This window comes from Thermobia domestica, chromosome 4, assembly GCF_964235325.1.
Source record: "Thermobia domestica chromosome 4, izTheDome1.hap1.1, whole genome shotgun sequence".
NCBI classification, from domain to species: Eukaryota; Metazoa; Arthropoda; class Insecta; order Zygentoma; family Lepismatidae; genus Thermobia; species Thermobia domestica.
This window is the reverse complement of record NC_137457.1, coordinates 326,646,358-326,658,664: the sequence shown is the minus strand read 5'-3', so window position 1 is coordinate 326,658,664 and position 12,307 is coordinate 326,646,358. Positions and strand designations below refer to the sequence as shown.

Here is a 12,307-nt window from a genome sequence, read left to right as displayed (position 1 = left end):
ATGAAGTTACAAAGACAGTAACTTTAATTTTTAGTGTTTTACATATCTCCCCCTCCCCTATGTTGTACCGTAAAAGCAAAACGACAAAATCGTCCCAGGTCCGATCCTCATCTATGTTGAAAATTTGATCAAGATCGGTTGGGTCGTTCAAGAGTTGTTAACTTTTATTTATTTTCATATATACGTATCTCCCCCTGTCCCCTAGGTTCTATCGTCAAGGTGAAATTATATATATAAAAAATTTAGTCCCGAACCTAATCTATGTTGAAAATTTGAGTGAGATCGGTGGGGTTGTACAAAAGTTATTAAGTCACTAACCTAGTCACTTTTATTTTTATTCTGGTGCTTGGGGTCCCGGATCCCAGCCCCCGCCAAGTGAAGTTTGTGGTGGACAAATGCCGTGTGTGGGGGTTTTCTCGGGGTTCACTCGTTTCCTCCTACTTTCTTCATTCCGCCATTTCATTCATTACTCATCATCACCGTCTCCTTTAGCCTAACCGGCATAATCGTGGGACGTAAAACTGAAAGATTTCATTTCATTTTCATTTTTTTAAATTTTTATTTATATTGATTTTTGCATATCTCTCCTTCTTCCCCCGACGTTGTTTTGTCAAAGTGGAACGACAAAATCGATCTCAGTCTTGAACCTCATCTACATGGAAAATTTGATGGAGATCAGTCTGGTGGTTCAAGAGTTATTAAGTTTATTTTTTCTTTCTCCCCTCCGCTAAGTTCTACCCTCAACGTGAATAGCTAAAAACACTCCCAGGTCAGAACTGCATCTACGTCAAAAATTTTATCGAGATCGGTCGGGCGGTTCATAAGATTGACAGTCAAAAACATAGTCACTTTCAATTTTATAATGTAGATTATATTAACTATATTCTGTAATATTCTAGGGCTACCACCGGTAGGCCCGGTAACCCACAAAATACGCCACTGCTTAAAATGTAACGCGTTAGTTGCCGCAGAAAAGTAACTGTTACCCCACTGCAAAATACACTACTAGCTGAAATTAAGGATAAAAGTAATGGCATAGATTGTAACGATATCTTCTTAAATATAATTGTTACTTTATCCAGTTCGCTAATATTATGCCTATACGGTAACACGTACAATGAAATCACACAACATAATCAATCACTTACTACTCTGAAATAATACACAGTGATTTTAAACAGCGTCAGCTTTCATTATATTCTCTCTTACAAGGAAGGGTCACGCAGTGGCTCCGCTGAGATCCGAACGAGACAATTGTGTTTGCATTTGATATGTTATAACTAGACGAATCCCAAAGTTATACGTGCCACCGGGCCTAATGTCGTGAATTACAACATATTTTGTAATATAAAAGCTACAAAGCTGGCAGAATAGTTTGAGCCGAGTCATTTGTTCGGAAACGGTTGGGTAAATGGAAAACTCGGACAATACGTATCCCATCATTTTCAAAGACACACTTTTTCGGATAAAAAAGTTTGCCCCAGGGTCCTCGCAGGGTCCCAGACGGGGTCCAACTCAAATTTTTTAAAAGGTAAGGGGGGTTAAGTAGCACATCGTTTGAAAGCTGTTGTAAAATGAAAGAAAATGCAGCAAGTCTCGACTCTCTACGACAATCCTGTGCAAAATGGCGGCGGGTCAAAATGTAAACAAAAACTTAATTGAAAAGTCCATGGTCACCCCTATAAATCGGAAACGGTGAGAAAAATATGAAAATAGGAAAGAGAGTGTGGCATTATTTTCAAAGTACAGCAATTTAAGTTAAAGTGTCTTGTCCCAGAGTGCCCACAGGGTCCCAGGTGAGGTCCAACTAAAAAGTTTCAAATGACAAGAGAGGTTAAGAAGCCCATCGTTTGCAAGATCTTGTTAAATGAAAGTAGATGGAGCAAATCTTGACTTTCTACGACAACCCTGTTCAAATTTGCGGCAGGTCAAAATGTAAACAAAAGCTTAATTGAAAAACTAAGGCCACCTTGAATCCAAGATGGCCGGTTAAAACCTATGTCATTCATAACAGTACAAATCTAAATCTCTAGAAACAATTTGAAGACTAAAGAACAATTGGATTTCGATTCACTTCAACTATTGTTTCATTCGGTAACAACACATATATGTTTTGTTCTTAATGCGCGTTCGTCACGGTTCTCTCGATATCATTTACTTGAATATAATGAACATGCGATGAATACACAACTCTGACTTCCTACTCATACTGCTAAACAAATGTTGAATACCTTCAGTATTTTTCTAATTTTGTCATATGTAGTTCATACAGAAAGAACTTGCTGCACCAGTAGGTTGGGGGCTCTATTGTAACGCATTCGTGATGGTTACATTTGTATATTATTCGTTGGTTTGATCGCAATACTTTACGAAATACACACACACACAAACATTTATTTGCAAGACTGGCGAGCAGTACCAAACATGTGTAAGTAATTTCAGTATATCGAGCTGCGTCAAACTTTGTTGGTTTGGTCACTGTATTCCAAGAAATAACATATTTATATACAAACTCATTTTTCACGCTGGCAGCCATATTGGATTACAGATTATACTCTTTGATATTTTGTGGATATCTACTATTAACCATAAACGTTCGCTTCTCCAACACCAGTGGTGTGAGCTGGATATGCGTTCGATACATAGTGTGGCATTTTGAACTCTAGATGTCACGTTTTTGAACATTTTGCATTTTTCAGTCACTTACTAATCAACATGAATGCCAAATTTGTTTTCCTAGCTTCAGCAGTCTGGTATGCTTATCCTTTCGACATAGATTTTAAGCGGCCATCTTGGATTCAAGGTGGACATAGATTTTCAATTAAGCTTTTGTTTACATTTTGACCCACCGCAATTTTGGGCAGGGTTGTCGTAGAAAGTCGAGACGTGCTCCATCTTCTTTCACTTAACAAGAGCTTTTAAACGATGTCCTACCTCTCTTGCCATTTGAAACTTTTTAGTTGGACCTCACCTGGGACCATGTCGGGACCCCCGGACAAGACGTTTTCACTTAACTCGTTGTACTTTGAAAATAATGCCACAATTCCTTTCCTGTTTTCACATTTGTCTCACCGTTTCCGATTTATAGGGGTGACCATGGACTTTTCAATTAAGTTTTTGTTTACATTTTGACCCGCCGCAAATTTGAACAGGGTTGTCGTAGAAAGTCAAGATTTGCTCCATCTACTTTCATTTAACAAGATCTTGCAAACGATGGGCTTCTTAACCTCTCTTGTCATTTGAAACTTTTTAGTTGGACCTCACCTGGGACCATGTCGGGACCCCCGGACAAGACGTTTTCACTTAACTCGTTGTACTTTGAAAATAATGCCACAATTCCTTTTCTGTTTTCACATTTGTCTCACCGTTTCCGATTTATAGGGGTGACCATGGACTTTTCAATTAAGTTTTTGTTTACATTTTGACCCGCCGCCATTTTGCACAGGGTTGTTGTAGAGAGTCGAAACTTGTTGCATTTTCTTTCATTTTACAACTGCTTTCAAATGATGTGCCACTTAATCCCCCTTGCTATTTGAAAATTTTGAGTTGGACCCCGTCTGGGACCCTGCGGAGGACCTTGGGACAAAGTGTTTTACCTCAAAAAGTTTGTCGTTGAAAATAATGGGATACGTGTTGGCCGAGTTGTCCACTTACCCAACCGTTTCCGAACAAATTACTCGGTTCAAACTATTCTGCCATGTAATTTTTTTTGTAGTTCTTACATTACAAAATATGTTGTAACTCACGATATTCCGCTCGGTGGCACGTATAACATTGGGATTCATCTAGTTATGTCATATCAAATGCAAACATAATTGTCTCGTTCGGATCTCAGCGGAGCCACTGCGTGACCCTTCCTTGTTAGTATCACAATCAATCAACAATTACTGGTTGCCATAGCAATCCCGGAAAATGATTCTGTTCTTACAACAACAACGATTAAATATCATATATTATCAACATATTTTATCTATATCTTTCTCTTCTTCGTCATCACAGTCTGTGCACTTTTAAGTAACACCTTTTGCCCACAATAATTAAAATTACAAAAATGGAAGTGACTTACAAAAATACAATATCGTTGTAAGATTGTACATATAACAAAATGAATATGAAATCTCTCAGTTTAGCGTCACACGATTACATGCGCGCCGACTATGTGGATCCTCCGGGGCTCCAGCACCCACAAGAGTTTTAGTTTGTACCCGGGTTTGAACCCATTTCTCTTGCGTTTAAGTCAGCCGTGTTACCGACTGAGCTAGGGCAAGCCACAACTTATCCTTATAGTAAGGGCTATTTTACTTTATCACAGCACAGCTCTTTATGACAGTGTTCATAAAAGATTTTAACTAAAAATAAATGAGTCAAATATTGAAGACTTCCCTTGAAATAGGCCTATATAGGCTAACTCGTCCCGCTATTCATTTGCACGCACATAAATTTTGGAAGGTCGGCGACGTTGCACTGTTATGCCCTTTAGAATAAAGGAGACGAATGATTGAGGCAAACAAATGATGATTGAGGAATTAGTAGAATGAGCATGTGGAAGAAAACGGATATACCTCTAGAAATCACATGGACATGATATTGTGCCGGTGCTGTGCCATCAGTCGTAGCTCAAAATACTTATTAAATGAACGCAACAAAATGGGGATGAAACTGATGCACGACACGGTATTATGGTTGAATTTAAATGAAATTTCAATGTTTCAATTTTTTTTAAAATGACTAGTTGTGGGAAAGGTAAGAGAAAGAGAAAGGTTTTAACTAAGATAAAGAAGTGAGCACTAGCCTGATGTTCCAACGAGGCTGGCGTCGTCCTAGTCATCTGGAACGATGGATGTCTTTCTCTGGAGGAGTCTGTATAAACTGGAGTCAGTCAACATCTGAATCTCTGTCCTGTTGATCTGCAAGGGGCGTCGAGTTCTCTCTTGACAATGCGTATTTACGATGATGTTCTTCTACACCTTCATTCCACTAGTTTCAACTTAAGCTCGATGTATCTGCGGTGATAAACCAACAGAATGGTATTCTTGAGTTATAGAGCTGGCTGTTCTCCAATGGTGCGATCCGCTTTTCTCGTCGATCCTGCACCTATCCTAACCGTGTGTCGAATACCCCTGTTGATGTGTCCTCCGTGGTTTTGTCTGGCTGTAAAGTGATGACTTTGGCTTTCAATGAACGGGGAAGAATCAGACTGTGTGTAAGGTATGCGCAAAATGAAGAAGGAAACTAGTCGTCTTTATTAACAATTTCAAAAGTAAGAATTTACAAATACATGCTTATTCAAACTGTCTGGCAACGTACAACAATAATAAAAGATTTGTTCCGATAGATTTAAAGAGTTCATAGTTTTGTTGTTGATAAATGTAATTTAATAAAATAATTGAATTTAGCGAATTAAGTTAAGAAATGAAATGAAATCTTTGAGTTTTACGTCCCACGGTTATGCCGGTTAAGCTAAAGGAGACGGTGATGATGAGTAATGAATGAAATGGTGGAATGAAGAAAGTGGGAGGAAACGGGAGAACCCCGAGAAAACCCACGCACACGGTGTTTGTCCACCACAAAGTTCACTTAGCGGGGGCTGGGATCGAACCCGCGACCCCAAGCACCAGAGGTGAACGCTCTACCACTGAGCCACCGTGGCCCCCGAATTAAGTTAAGAGTTTACACAATTATCACATGCTCATTTCACATCTAATACACAGCTACTTTACAATATTGTCCACAACAAACTTACTTGGGTGGGGATCCAACTAAGAACACCACTCACCAAAAATAAATGCTTTACCACTAAGCATTCGTGCTCAATTCTCCGCCACTTATTTATAAAACAAGATGGCTCAAATTTACCAAGAATTGAGACAAGATGAGGAAATATTCGAGAATCGACAGAAAAAAAAAACTTATTTCTCGTCTCATCCCATTACGTGAGCAACACGTCTTACTTTCCGTTTCTTTATTTTATCTTGAATCGTTTATGATGTATAACCGCTCCGCCTACGTTTTAACTGAATACTTTGGCTATCTAGCAAACGTTGCCCCTCATTAAAAATTTTTGGTACAAAAGTTAATATATATATATACAGTGGCGGATCCACGATATGATCAAGGGAGAGGCTAAACCATAATCTCCCGCTTTATCCACTGTAAAGCAGGATTGAAGCCCATTTTATCTGTGTATACCTGAGCGTTAAGGGGGAAGCTATAGCCCCTATAGCCTTCCTCTTGGATCCTGGATCCACGCCTATATATAGGGTGAACCTGAAAGATGTGCACAATCTCCGGAAGGTAATTCGGGGGACGTCCAAAGAAGAGAAAAAGTCTTCTTGCGTGTTGTCGAGATCCGCGTGGTATACCAGTGACAGGGGTACCAACTTGGAGTCAACACTTAAATCCTGAAAATTGGAATGGATCAGAACGATTGCAAAAACTGTCTCTGTCTGCGCAACTCTCTAATGTAACGTTTTGCTGATGTTCATAGCCACATTTAACTAGTTTTGACGTTACACTTCCCGCAGTTTGTGCATATTAGGGATGGCCAGATCCCGATATCCGGGCACTGGATCCGGATCCGAGATTTCGCATCTTGGGTCCGGATCCGAAAAACCGGATCTGAAATTTTGGATCTTGGGTCCGGATCTTGGATCCGGATCCGAAACTCCGTGTCAGAAAATTCGGGTCATCCGAATCAGCAAAGTTTTCGAAATTATTGACAAAATGATTTTCAATCCTATGCTTAAAATAAGATTTTAAGACACTTGTGGTATGTGATCGTGTGACAGCCTTGCGTTCTCTTCATTCTGTTGATATTTGGCTTTTGTGCCTTAATATGTCACAATTACTCCAAATTTGATTGACTAAATCTGTCGACTTCGGTGATTGCAATCTCACTGTCAGATTCGATTCTAGTGGAAATACTCGATCGAGAAGATAGTAAATCATTTTTAAATAGGTCGTCCTGATGGAAATTTGTCCTTTGTTTTTTGTAACGCTAGTCAAATGCTGGGATGAAACCTTAGTCTCATGACCAAGCTTCTTCATTAGGCTCAGACTGCTTACTTTCCTAATTCTTTCTGAGTTATTGTGGTCACTGAATGAGGCCATTTGCTAGTCGTGATGGGCTAGGCCATAGCTAATAGAACAGCCCATAAAATATAGATCAAATCAAATTAAGAAGCAACTTCCTTTTCTTGCTCTTGATGAGCTTTTTTTCTTTCTTTAAAAATACGTTTCTCTGTGACCGTACCACCCCAGTTAGTATTAAGAATTGTAGTAGAGATAAAGTTCTAAATGTCAATTAATTTATCAAAATTAATGTATTAATGTAGGTGTATGTGTATAAAAAATACCATATGCAGCCTCGAACAGTAACACGTATCTATATAATTAGTAATCCACTACTATTAAATCCGAATAGGTTGTATAAAGAGCTATATCATTCATGCAAACACATAGGCGGATCCAGGGGGAGGGCGAAAAGTCCTTTGCCCCTACCTAGCGGCACCACTAACAGTGTACTTTAGTAGTAATTTGTGGCAATTTCAGATCATCTAAGTAATTTTTCACTGCTAGCATCCCCAACCGCCCCCCTAAGAATCCATCCGCTCCCTCCAGGAGTCCGTTCTGAATTCGCCCCTGCGCAAACATAATTTACAACTCATTCAAGAGTACATTTTGTTGGCTTTTTAAAATTTTTATTTTAAAGGATTGTCATTTCTCGTGGCTACTTATGCAATTTTGTCCACAGGGATACATGCAATTTTCAGTCATTACACAAATACATTTATATACTTACTAGACTGCGGCTAGTTGGGGGCTTCGCCACTAGACCCCCGTTACTACGGTCTCGCACCAGAAAAGCCTCTAATCATAATCATTTTAAAAAGAAATGTCTGGGGATTCGCCCGTAGACCCTCAGATATCTCATTTGATCGGCCTACGGCCTCGCACCTCGTAAACCTACAACCATACCGAATCTCAGTTTAAATATCAAGTTGTATGTAATAACATTCCGGTATCCCGAGATATACCGAATTTCAGCGGGAGTACGTGCGGGCTTTCCGCTCAGCCCACACATTTGCTTAGTCTACGGCCTCGCACATCATACGCCTGCAAACATAACGAATTTTTGTTCAAATAACAAGTTTTATTTCTCTTACATTCCAGGATTCTGAGATATAAAAATGTTTTCTTCCCGCCCCCTTTTTTTCCTCTTCTAAGACATACATCAAAAAACGCTTAAGTACATGTCTAAGTATTTCAAATGAAAAGTCCAAATACCAAATTCTATGCTCCTAACCTTCAGAGGTTCCCAGATATCGACATGTTATTATAATAATTACAATCCCCACCCTCTTTCCTTTCCATCTCTTTTCTTTTCCTTTTTACTTAAACATCAAAAACCACTGAAACACATGTCAAATTATTTTCAATGAGAAGTGCAGATACCAAATTTCAAGTCTCTAACCTTAAAGGATCGAACATATTAATACAATAATGGTAATCCCCACTTAATTTTCTTCCCGCCCTTTTTCTTGCCTTCTGGGCCACATATAAAAAAAACGTTGAAATACGTATCTAATTATTTAAAGTAAAGAGTCCAAATACCAAATTCCATGTTCTAACCCTTTAAGTTTCCGAGATATAGGCATATTATTATACTAATTACAATTTCCACCCCTTTGTCACTTTCTACATCTTTCCTGCCCTTTTTAATTTAAATATCAAAAAACACTTAAACAAGTATCAAATTATTTTCAATGAGAAACCCAAATACCAAATTTGAAGTATCTAACGTCAAGAATCTCAGAGATATGGCCATTTTATTGAAATATTTTCCACCCCATTTCCCCCTTCCTCGTCGAATTTCCCAAAATCCTTCCTTAGTGGTATTCTACGTCACAAAGCCTATATACTGTCCAAATTTCAAGTTTCTAGCTTAAGCGATTTGGACTGTACGGTGATCTGTCACTCAGTCACTCAGGACTTTGCCCTTTTTATATACAGAGATTTAAGATTTTATGCGAAAGCCATGGATTTTGTTCTAAGACCGCCAGTGTCTTAGAGATGTAATAGCTTTGCGGTAAACTTTAATCAATCAACTGACTGATCTGCGTCTATATATTACATAAAATACCGCTTATGATATTTATTTTACTAGTAATAAAAAAAAAAAAAAGAAATAATGAAGAAAATTCAAGTATATCCATGATTTTAGCGTACTGCTCCAGTTCAGATCATTGGATTATCATAAGAGCCAACTGTATAAGATAGACTACCAATGTGGGACAAAGAAAATATACAGTATTACTATGCAGTTGTTCAACGTTATAACTCAATTTGAAAATATTATCATAGGTCTCACAAACAATCGAATTTTAATCCTAACTCGATTAATACATAACAAATGGCAGATCTATACAACTACTGACTTCAGATGAAAGTGGTATACTTGTAGTACGTTTAAAGATATACTAAAGACTAAATGATGGGGTGTTCGCAACAGTGGTCTAACCCCGAAAAATGTGGAAATTAGATTTTGATGTAATCTCTTGCATTTAAATTGAATTGTCTTCCCACTGAGTTAGATAAAATTCACCTAGTAAATTTTATATATATTTTATACGTATGGATATTTTAGTTCTGGGTCTGAATCTAAAGCCTAAAATATTGAAAACAGAAGTCCAAATCTGAACTTCGAAATTTCGGATCTGGATCCAGGAACCGGATATCCGGATTCTGGTCCAAGATCCCAAACTTCGGATCCGCATCCAAGATCCGGAATTCCGGATCCGGATCAGAAATTTCGCAACTTGGATCCGGATCCAAGATCCGGATCCGTCTGGCTATCCCTAGTGCATATGTTTCTGTTTCGTTCCAATTGTGAGGATTCGATTGTCAATTCCAAGCAGGCACCCCTATTACTCGTACACGACGCAGAATTCGAAAATGTGCAAGAGGACATTTTTTGTCTTCTTTTTATGTCACGAATCACCTCAATGAGTTTGTGCACATCTTTCAGGTTTACTCTTTATCTCTCTTTATACACACACACACACACACACACACACATATATATATATATATATATATATATATATATATATATATATATATATATATATATATATATATATATATATCAGGCACAAATCCAAGAGGCGGCTATATGGGCTATAGACCCTTGACGCTCAGGTATACACTGGATAAAATGGGCTTCAATCCTGCTTTACACTGGTTAAAGCTGCAAAATATGGTTTAGCCCCTCTCTTGATCATATCCTGGGTCCGCCACTATATATATATATATAAACTCTTGGCGTAAACTCTTTTGAGAAACATTGTTACTCTAGTTGCTTAAGTTTCTTTCAGGCAATTTCGGTGGTTAAATGGTAGAGGATCGAGTAAGGCAAGCGGAGCACTTTCGACACTTTCCTATGTTAAATTTTGTTTCAACCTTTTATCTGAAAGCGATAGAAACTTAACAACCAGTGGAGCCAATACATATAAACAACTTCCACATTAAAAGAAACAAAAAAAAAAAAAAGAAAGAAAGAAAGAAAAGAAAAGAAAAGAAAAGAAAAGAAGAGAGAGAAATCTTAAAAGCGTTTACACTAAATATCTTAGCACTCAATGAACATTTATAGTATAGTCATAGTATACATTTTCTTTCTACTGAAGTATCAAACTTAATAAGAACTGGGTCAAGGCTCACATAAATTGAGTGGAAGAGAGTAGATTACTGCCATTATCCGAGTATTGACGACTAAATGGACCCATACACGCAGACAGATGCATGAAGAAACCTTCGAACATGCATGATATATAATGAAACCACAGGCAAGTTGATCGTGTATGGCCTCGCTCAGGCATGTTGAAAGTTTTTCAAAATCTTCTGTAAACATGCGTGATTATTTTTGCCGTTTTTCGTGCATGTTTACCGTATATGTGCTCGTTCATGCAAGATGGTTCTTTTATATTTAGGTCCGCCAATCACGGCGGCGGAAGAAATCACGTGACTTTCCTTCGTAATGCCAAGGTCTTTCTTCTACTAAGTTGAACAGCAAGTTGGTACATGTGTGGGCAAAAAATTCTTCCAACAATGGATGATGAAACAAATCTTTCATGTAAGTTGGTCATGCAAGTGTGTGCGTCTATGGCTCTCTTAATAGACACAAATTTTTTTTTTTTTAGTCGTAGGAATGTTATTACCTTATGTCTTGGAGAAGGAAAAAAACAGGGATATTGGAAGTTCTGAGCGACTTTTGTTAAGACAAGTGATGTAGTGAATCGGAAACATTTCTGGCTAAACCGCAACAATTGACGGGATTACATATATTGTATATCAAGATCAGTGACATAGGGAAGGGGGGGGGCAGAGGAGCCACACACCCCAAAGAGGTACGACAATGTACTTTGGTACTTTGATGTTTGTAATTTTTTATGTATTTTTATATTTATATATTTTTGTTCCTAATTTTTCTATATGTACACCGATGTCCAAAATGATTGTCGCATATCTATAACTGTCTTCTTGTAAGAATATAATTTGATAATGATTTTACAGGGTACTTTTAATACTGATACTATGTGTGTAATCGGGAAATTTATATTTGTTGTGAATTTCATAGGAAAAGAATTACAAGTACGAAAATTATAATGAGTGAAATAAAATGTTGCTAAATGCACAAGAAAGTTTAATTTTCGTTTTATTGTTGTCATTTACTGCTCTTTTGACATGAAATTTGCCACATACATGTCTTTTCCGATTATACACATACTAACATTATAAGAAATACCGGCGAATTCGTTACCAAATTATATTCCTACAACAACGTATTTATAGACATGCGACAATAATTTTGGACATGAGTGTACCTATAACAGCACTTGGCCTCCCCCCAAATACACACCCTGATTACGCTACTGATCAAGATTGAGCAATTTAAGCAAGATGCTTCTGTTGCTTTGGTAAAGAAAAAAAAAAAGCTTCTTACCTGAAACGATGAGGAAAACTTAAGCATACGATAAAATCCCCTTATATTCTTGTCTGCTTGCTTATAATAAGCCTATTCTTCTGGAACACAAACGACTAACTGATTGTCTTCTATCAGTGTGTGGTTTCCGTTTCCTCCGTCCTTCAACCCTGTACTTGATATCTGAAACAACACGGTTTAGTTTGGAATGCAACATACGCACTGACGGTATTGATGGAAATGATTTGTTTATACAGTAAAAGGTCCCTTCATAATAATAATAATAATAATAATAATAATAATAATAATAATAATAATAATAATAAT

At 37.7% G+C, this 12,307-nt stretch overlaps 1 protein-coding gene across 1 annotated transcript in view; it reads right to left on the bottom strand.

The window, feature by feature from the left end:
• Window positions 1-12,083, bottom strand: part of LOC145684435 (uncharacterized) — a 57,258-nt gene extending 45,175 nt beyond the window's left edge. The window contains exon 1 of the mRNA XM_081756816.1: window positions 12,002-12,083. The gene's annotated coding sequence lies outside the window, so the exon portion shown is untranslated. The remainder of the gene's footprint in view (window positions 1-12,001) is intronic.
• Between the last annotated feature and the right edge of the window lie 224 nt (window positions 12,084-12,307).